At 50.4% G+C, this 8,661-nt stretch overlaps 1 protein-coding gene across 1 annotated transcript in view; it reads left to right on the top strand.

Annotated features, from left to right (window-relative positions):
* HUS1 (HUS1 checkpoint clamp component) overlaps positions 1 to 8,661 on the top strand; it is a 15,537-nt gene continuing 6,876 nt past the window's right edge. The window contains exons 1-2 of the mRNA XM_006754018.2: positions 1 to 5; positions 1,367 to 1,370. The gene's annotated coding sequence lies outside the window, so the exon portion shown is untranslated. The remainder of the gene's footprint in view (positions 6 to 1,366; positions 1,371 to 8,661) is intronic.

The raw sequence follows: 8,661 nt of genomic DNA, 5'->3' as shown, positions 1-8,661 counted from the left end.
TCGCCGTGACTTCATGCCACTTCCAAAGCGGCTTCCACCTCCCCGTGTGCCACGGCTACCGGACGGTGACAGCGTGGCACCGGAGGGCTGGATGCACAGTGCCTGCCTGCTCACTGACCTCAAAGTGACCCCTTAGTGAGAAGACCACTAAACGCACGTGTGGGTGAGGAGGCCAACTCAGGACGACTAGGGGACTCCACGCGTGTGAGCGCAGCACACTGTCCACTCTGGACCCAAAATCCACACCAGACGTTCAGAGCCCGGCCGCGGTCTGAGCTGTGGGCAGCGTATGTGGAGGACACAGCCTGCTGTCACACAGGGCGCGGCCTCAGCCACCACATCATCACGGTCACGGCCAGCGAGGAGCTGAGGCCCCGTGATCACAAAGCACTTGCTGCCAGCAGGGCATTGGTTGGCAGCGAAACCCTGCCTGGAGCAGCTGTCATTTCCCCGGGGGGCAGCCCTGACACGGCTAGATTCCCCAGAAGTGATCTGGTTTAACTTGAGGTATCAGGTCTGGCCAGTGTGGCTCAGTAGTAGAGCGCAGGGTTGCGGGTTTGATTCCCAGGCTCTAGTCAGTCCTGAGTGGGAGGCAACCAATCGATGTCTCTCACATCGATATTTCTCCCCCTCTCCCCCTCTGTGCCTCCCACTCTCTCTAACAATCAACGGAAAAAATATCCTCGGGTGAGGATTAACCAACCAACCAACTGGCAACAAGAGCAATACTTGGGGTTTTGGGAGGAACAGGCAGGATTCAGATGCTTTCTTTTTCCAGGCGCAACGTCAGATGCCCAAGGAGCAGCGGGAACTCTTCAAGTGAGTGAGGCACTCGGACACGTCGGCCTGTCCACTGTGGCTCCAAATACTGACGTGTTTTTGTAAAATCAGAAAACGATCGTCATTTCTGCGTCTGTAGATAATTGTTTAACAGTGAAGGTGCCTTCAGTATCATTTATGATTCAGACAGTGGAAAGATAAGGAACCCGGCGGTGGGGGAATGAGTAACAGCCCACCCAGCCCCAGGGAGCCACAGGAATGTCTGAAATAGACAATGTTTGGGGCGGTGCCTGGGACACAAAATTGTAACGATGGTCTCCACTCTGTTGCATAGAATGAAACTTGCACACGCACTAAAGTGCCACAGTGCTTATCTCTCCAGAGGTTGTGCATTTTCCAAATTGGGAACATGGGTTGTTCTACAAATTGGAAAAGTAATAGGAGATTTGTGTTTACCTTTTCTCCACAAGAGAAATACCTATTGGCTTGACATGACCAGGAATTTTCAGACGGTAAAGGTAGCAGAACCCCTTTGCTAAGGGAAAATCTGGCCCCGGGCTGGGCCCTCCTCCACCCCTCGCCTGAGGCTGGTCCGAGGCCCTGCAGGTTGCTCTGTGCCACACTCCAGGCCGGTGCTCCTGTGGTGGGAGGGGTGGGTGTGGGCACGTCCTCGCCAGCCTCAGGTCAGGGCAACAGGGCTCCGGAGAGACAGGAACCGTGAGGTTGACCAAGCCCACTCCCTGCTCCGAGCTCCCGGGCCCTCGTGGCCTCCCCGAGTCCTCGCTTTGCACAAGTGCTGAGATGTGGTGCCCCCTGGGCTCCCTGCCCTCAGGGTTATCTTTCTGCTCTTTGCCCCAGAGCACAGCACCCCCTGGAAGCCGGCCTCTCCCTCTTCTCACACGGGGGTGGGGGGGTCTCCATTCACAGGAAGGAGAGCCAGACTTTGGAAAGCAACTTGCGTGAAATTCTACTTTTAATGGAACAAATCGATGTTCTGAAGGCATTGCTGAGAGATACGCGGGCCGGTCTGCACAATTACAGCTGGAGCCCCGAGGGCGACCCCATGGAGGCCCAGGGCCAGGCGGAGGTCATGGACAAGGTGAGTGAATTTCTAACATGGGCAACCATGCACTTTCTGTAACTAACTTACCTCCTAAATGGCGATAGAACGTTCCAGTCTTCGTTAGCGAGCAGAGACGGCGGTGAAGGAGGGGACCCAACAGGTCGCACGGGCAGTGCCATCTTGCTGGGTGGTCATAAGGGCCTTGGAGGGGCTGGAGGTCTGACGTGCTCTGTGACCTGGGGGGGGGGGGGCGGGGGGAGGGAGCACAGTCAGCTCCCTGGGACGCACTGAGCCCACCAAGCTGTGCAGGTGAGACTGCAGGGCCCGCCCACCTGCGGCTGGTAAACACTCATTATTATTATTACTCTTCTGTAGGTGAGGGGCCCAGGGTCCGCAGGCACAGAGCGCACGGTCCAGACTTCAGCAGTCGGCAGGGACTTAACACGGTTTTTAAATTTGTGCAGGAAATGTCGAACTTGGTAAACTATGTGCTTAAGAAGCTGAGAGAAGACCAAGTCCAGATGGCGGATTATGCCCTGAAGTCAGCAGGTGAGTGAGGAGGGAAAACGCTTCAACAGTGTCTCTGTTCTTCTATTTCTCTCTGTTTCTTTCTTTCTTTTTCAATATTTTGTTATTTTTTTTCCAAGAGGAAGGGAGAGGGAGAGAGAGAGAAACATCAATGATGAGAGAGAATCATGGATCAGCTGCCTCCTGCACACCTCCTACTGGATCTTGAGCCCACAACTTGGGCATGTGCCCTGACCGGGAATCAAACCCTGACCTCCTGGTTCATAGGTCAATGCTCAACCACTGAGCCACACCAGCAGGACTCTCTATATTTCCTTATTAGGAGAACATGTAGCTACCTGGTCATGTGGGAGGGAGAGAAATGAACACATCCAGACAGGAAGGAGAATAGAAATGGTGGTTGTTTGCTCCGAGTTGGTGCAAATCTCAGAGCAAACATGGAGTCGCTTCGTTAGCGTGGAAAAGGCTGCAGAGAAAGCTGGGTTCCCAGCGCCTCAGGGGCAGCCATTAGGTTCACGTCACAGGCAGTAGAACCCTTTATACTTTTGCACTAAAATCACCAAAAAAATCTAGAACTAATCAGTAAGGTTAAGTTAAATTCTATATATACAGTTTTCAGATATTAGTCATAAAAGATTGGAAAAAGAAAAACAGTACTATTGGGAGGAGGAGGGTAAAGGCGGGGATGGGCGATACTGTAATACTAGCAGCAGTAAAAATTATGTTTAAAAAGAAAGGAACAGCACTATTCACAACAGTCATTAAAACACACACACACACATAAAATACTTAGGCCTAAAGCCTCCCCTGTCACATGAGCGGTTAAAAGGGGTCCCTGTGCCTCTGGGAACAGCCGCCCACCACAGTCCCGTCTCTAAAGCAGTGGCCTCAGGGTCCGTGTTTGATCACAACAGCGTTTCCAAAATGCTGTGAAACTGCTCAACACACACGGCCCAGTCCTCATTTTCCAACAACATCATCGAAACCCACACAAGGTGTTTTGAGTTTTTTACCTTTTTAGTTGAAAAACTATGTGATCACTTTAGGAGCCTCCATCATTGACACTGGGACCTCGGAAAGTTATAAAAGCGACAAAGCAAAGCTGTACTGGCACGGGATCGGGTTCTTAAACCATGAAATGCCTCCAGAGAGCATCCTCCAGGTGAGAGCTAGACGGCGAGCAGCCTGTTTGTAGTTTAGAATTTTGTTCATATTTTTATTCTGAAAACATTAATGCCTAAAATGGGAGCAACTCTGCACGTGTCACAGGACCTGAACCTACCTCCCTGAGTATTCATAGTCATCAGGTTACACGAGTTCATCCTTATTTTATGGTCAGTAAACTGTGATTGATTAATTACTAATGTATTATTTGAAGGTCGGTAAATTAGATGATGAACGTCTCACACAGGACAGACACAGTCTGCATCTTTACGTGGCTCCGTGGCCCCCTTTCCATCAACACGTTCCGTCCCAGCCCACAGTTGCTGAGGGTCCGTGCCCCGAGTGCCTGTGCTGAGCCACATGCTTCAGCCAGCACATTGTTAGCAAGTCCAGTAACAACAGGGGAAAGTTCCAGATAAAATGTCCACGAACTTCACTTCGAAAGGCATAGACAGCAACAGGTGGCAGAGCTCTCCTACTAGAGCCTACACAACAATTGCAGTTGGTTTCCAATTGCTAAATACCTTCAGGGCAAACCTGTAAATCTCATCCCAGAGACAGTCTAGAGCAGTGGTTCTCAACCTTGGCTGCACATCAGAACCACTGGTCTAGAGCTAGGAAATGGTACATCTTTTATTTCCCTGAACACCAGGACCAGCACCATTCTCACTATCACCACCATTAACATCTCCATCACCACCACCATCACCATCACCATCACCATCACCATCACCATCACCACCACCACCCTCACCACCACCCTCAACACCACCACCACCCTCACCACCATAATCACCACCCTCTCCACCACCACCCTCTCCACCACCACCATCACCATCACCACCACTACCACCACCATCACCACCACCACTACCATCACCTCCATAACCATGATCACCATCACAGTGATCACTACCACCACCATCAATACCTCCTCTACCCTCAGCACCTCCAGCACCCCATCACCACTCATACCAACTAACTGCCTTCCAGTAGCTTCTAGTCCAGTTCGAACACTGAGGGAAAAGATTCTCACATAACAAAGGGCTCTAACAGATATAAGCAGAACGTGAGCTGGCAGGACAACCAACCCTACAGGTGTCTGAAGTTCTCCTGTTTGACACGCATCCCAGGCAGGGCCTTCAGAACTGTGGTTGCCAACCTTTGAACCTCAGGGACCACCAGCAGTCCGCGCACCACTGGTTGGTGACCGCTGCTTTAGAATTATAGGCGTAAGCGAGACCTGTGGTCAGTAGCGACCAGCTGGCCAATATTGTGGGTGGATGTGTGTAACCAGGTAAGAGATGAGCTCTGTCTTCTTTCCAGCCGGATGTTCACCCTGGAAGGTGCTGGGCCTTCCCAGGTTCTCAGGGCCACGCCCTGATCAAGCTCGCTGGCAAGATCATCCCCACCTCGGTGACCATGGAGCACATCTCTGAGAAGGTGTCTCCCTCGGGAAGCATCTCCAGCGCCCCCAAGGAGTTTTCTGTCCACGTGAGAATCCCCCTGAATCTCCGTTCAGAGAGGATAGGGGAGAGGGCGGTGGGCCAGGAAGGAGGAGCTGGGGTCTGAGCTGTGCAGCGGACCGTTTGTATCACTGGGACCAAGTCCCGTGTTTCCCAGGCTCCACTTTGGAGCTACGCAGTGAGCGGGTTGGACCAGGTGATTTCTAGCACCGAATTTTACTCTATCAGACTCAGACATGTAGAATGAAAACATCGACATTTCCACGTTATAACAAAACATGGTTTGTCCTTGTCCCACTTCTGCCCCCGACATTTACTCTCTGGAAGCTTCCACTTGAAACTGTTCTGGCTGAAAATAATGATTTAGGTTCCTGCCACCTTCGTATTTGCTTTTACTAATTTCTTGACTTTTCGGGTTTGGTTATTGTCTACTGAGGTTCTCCGATGGGAAATGACCAGCTCTCTTCCATGGCTTCCCAGCCTCAATGTTTGTGTCTTAATTATGGAGACATAATTCACACGCACATAATTCATCCATTTAAAATGTACGCGTCAGTGGCTTTGGTATATGCACAGATCTCTGTATCCATCACCATCATCCATTTGACCATACTTTTGTTATTCCACAAAGAAACCCTGTACCTCTTAGCTGCCACCTCCCACCACCCACTCCCTCCGTCCCCCAGCCCTGGGCAGCCACCAATCTACTGTGTCTCCATAGACCGGCCTTCTGGACGCGTCATATAAATGGAATCACCTGTGTGGTCTCTTGTGAATGGCTTCTTTCACTTGGTACCGTGTGTTCAAGGTTCACCTATGTTATATAACGTGCCAATATTTTGCTTTTTAAATTGCGTTTTACTTATCCATTTGTCATCTGATGGACCTTTGAGCTGATTCCACGTGTTCGGCTATTTGCACAGTGCTGCTGGCACCCGGCACCCCAAGGCACCTGGAGAATGGGCGCCGCTTGACCACACAGCGGCCCCGTTGACTTTGACGGAGAATCCACTCCTTGCAGCCTCCTTCAGTTATTTATGGTCAGCAAAGTAGGGTCCCGAATTTTTTAGAAAAACTATGGCCAGAGAAAAGTTCAAGCATTCCCTCGGTCGGTTTGTGTATAACAAAACAGGAACCACCGTGCAAACATTTGAGCTGCAGGTAACGAGCGCCCGGGTTAGGCTGCGCATGGCTCTGTCCCTGGGAGGGGTGTGGGGGTTTGCATTTAGGGTTTCATAGATAGGTAGATAGAGATAGATGTATATTCACCTGCTCAGCCCTTCCCTTACCTGTTTGGTTCCCTCAAAGCTATTAGGTTAGATAGTCACTGTCTCACCTTCTGTGTGATGTGTTGGAGGCAAAAAGGAAGTCAGAGGGAGAGAGAATAAATACTTGATACCAGATAAGGCAGGTAAACTTCTCTTCTTCACTCAGTGGGAAAAAACACCAGCTGTTATGCTGGCCGGCAAGGCTCAGTGGTTGAGCGATGACCTCTGGACCAGGAGGTCATGGTCTGATTCCTGGTCAGGACACATGCTCGAGTTGTGGGCTAGGTCCCTAATGCGAGGCGTGCAGGAGGCAGCCAATCCAAGATTCTCTCTCATCATGGATGTGTCTATCTCTCTCTTTCCTTCTCCCTTCCTCTCTGATTTCAATAAAATATATTTTTAAAAAGAAAGAAAAATAGCAGCTGTTAACATGTAACCCCTCCTGAAGTCGTTAAGGCATCCTCCTATATAATAAAACCTTAGTATGCAAATTGACCAAACGGTGGAACGACGGTCACTATGATGTGCACTGGCCACCAGGGGCAGATGCCGAATGCGGGAGCTTCCCCCTGGTGGTCAGTGTGCTCCCACTGGGGGAACACCGCTCAGCCAGAAGCCAGGCTCACAGCTGGCGAGCACAGCAGTGGTGGTGGTGGGAGCCCCTCCCGCCTCCGCTGCAGGCGGGCAGTAAGGAGGGAGGGGTTCCAGACTGCGAGAGCCCTAGACTGCGAGAGAGATGTCTAACTGCTGGGGATCAGGCCTAAGCTGGCAGGTGGACATCCCCCAAGGGGTCCCAGGCTGAGAGAGGGCACAGGCTGGGCTGAGGGAACCCCCGCCCCTGGTGCATGAATTCTGTGCACCAGGCCTCTAGTGTGAAATAAAATCTCATTGCTTCTCATCAGCCACAGGGAGTAGTGAGATGGAGAGGGCACCTCCCACCATTAAAACAAGGGTTTTAGGACACTGCTCAGCCAATGGGGAAGAAGCAATGTTAGAAATGAATGTACCTGTGGAGTTTCATATTTGATTGAGTATCTGTGTGTCTCCCTCCCACCGTGGGGTGGCCAGCAGGCAGCTCTGTGGGGTGTGGCAGTGGCAGTGCCCATGGCAGTGGGAGCCCGTGGCTGTCCAGGCCACCTTTTCTTCTCCTCGCCCTGCGTTTGTCCTCTTAGGAGCTCTTTATTTATAGTGGCTCACTTCTCATCCATTAGAGCAGTGCTTCTCAACCTGTGGGCCGAACGACCCTTTCACAGGGGTTGCCTAAGACCATCAGAAAACACATATATAACTACATATTCTTTTTGTGATTAATCACTATGCTTTAATTATGTTCAATTTGTAACAATGAAATTGGGGGTCACCACAACATGAGGAACTGTATTAAAGGGTCGCAGCATCAGGAAGGTTGAGAACCACTGCGTTAGAGCCTGTGTGATTGCACTTAAGGCAGGAAAGAGTTCCTTGCCCGTTACAACCGAATTCCTTAGGACCCTTTGAGATGGGTTTCTTGATAAGCCATTAATTTTCTCTCTTCTTTTTTTCCAGCATGAAGTGTCTGAGCCCTTATTGTGTGTGAAACTTAGAATCCTCAGCAACTGGGGACATCCGAAGTACACGTGTTTGTACAGATTCCGGGTCCACGGCCGCCCCGGGGGCCACAGCTAGAGGGTCTGGTGCCCACGGCCACGGGTCCGGAATACTCCTGTTCTTCTCCCTTAGATCTTCCGCACGTGTAGAAATCGAATAGAGGGTTCACACTTGCCCGTAAAAAGTGAATGAATTTTACTAATAAAAACTGTGAAAGTGGTTTCAATCTCCTGGTGATGGTTTCACTTTTGAGGATGAATCATGTTGGAACATTAACAAATGAATTTGTCTAGAAAAAGATGTATCATTTCACGGTCTTTCATTTTTGTTTGTTTGTTAATCCTCAACCGAGGATACTTTTCCATTCAATTTTATTTTGATTTTTTTCCATAGAATTTTAGAGAGTGGAAGGAAGGGGGAGAGACAGAAAGAAACATTGCAATGTGAGAGAGACACATCGATTGGTTGCCTCTCACATGCGCCCCAACCAGGGCTGGGGATGAGCCTGCAACCAAGGCTCGTGCCCTTGACCGGAATCGAACCCTTCAGTCCACAGGCCAATGTTCCATCCTCTAAGCCAGTGGTTCTCAACCTCCCTGATGCTGCAACCCTTTAATACAGTTCCTCATGTTGAGGTGACCCCCAATTTCATTGTTACAAATTGAACATAATTAAAGCATAGTGATTCATCACAAAACAGTATGTAATTATGTATGTGTTTTCTGATGGTCTTAGGCGCCCCCTGTGAAAGGGTCGTTCGACCTCCAAAGGGGTCGCGACCCACAGGTTGAGAACCGCTGGTCTA

The sequence above is a fragment of the Myotis davidii genome, unplaced genomic scaffold, assembly GCF_000327345.1.
Source record: "Myotis davidii unplaced genomic scaffold, ASM32734v1 scaffold472, whole genome shotgun sequence".
NCBI classification, from domain to species: domain Eukaryota; kingdom Metazoa; phylum Chordata; class Mammalia; order Chiroptera; family Vespertilionidae; genus Myotis; species Myotis davidii.
This window is presented reverse-complemented; position numbering and strand designations above follow the sequence as displayed.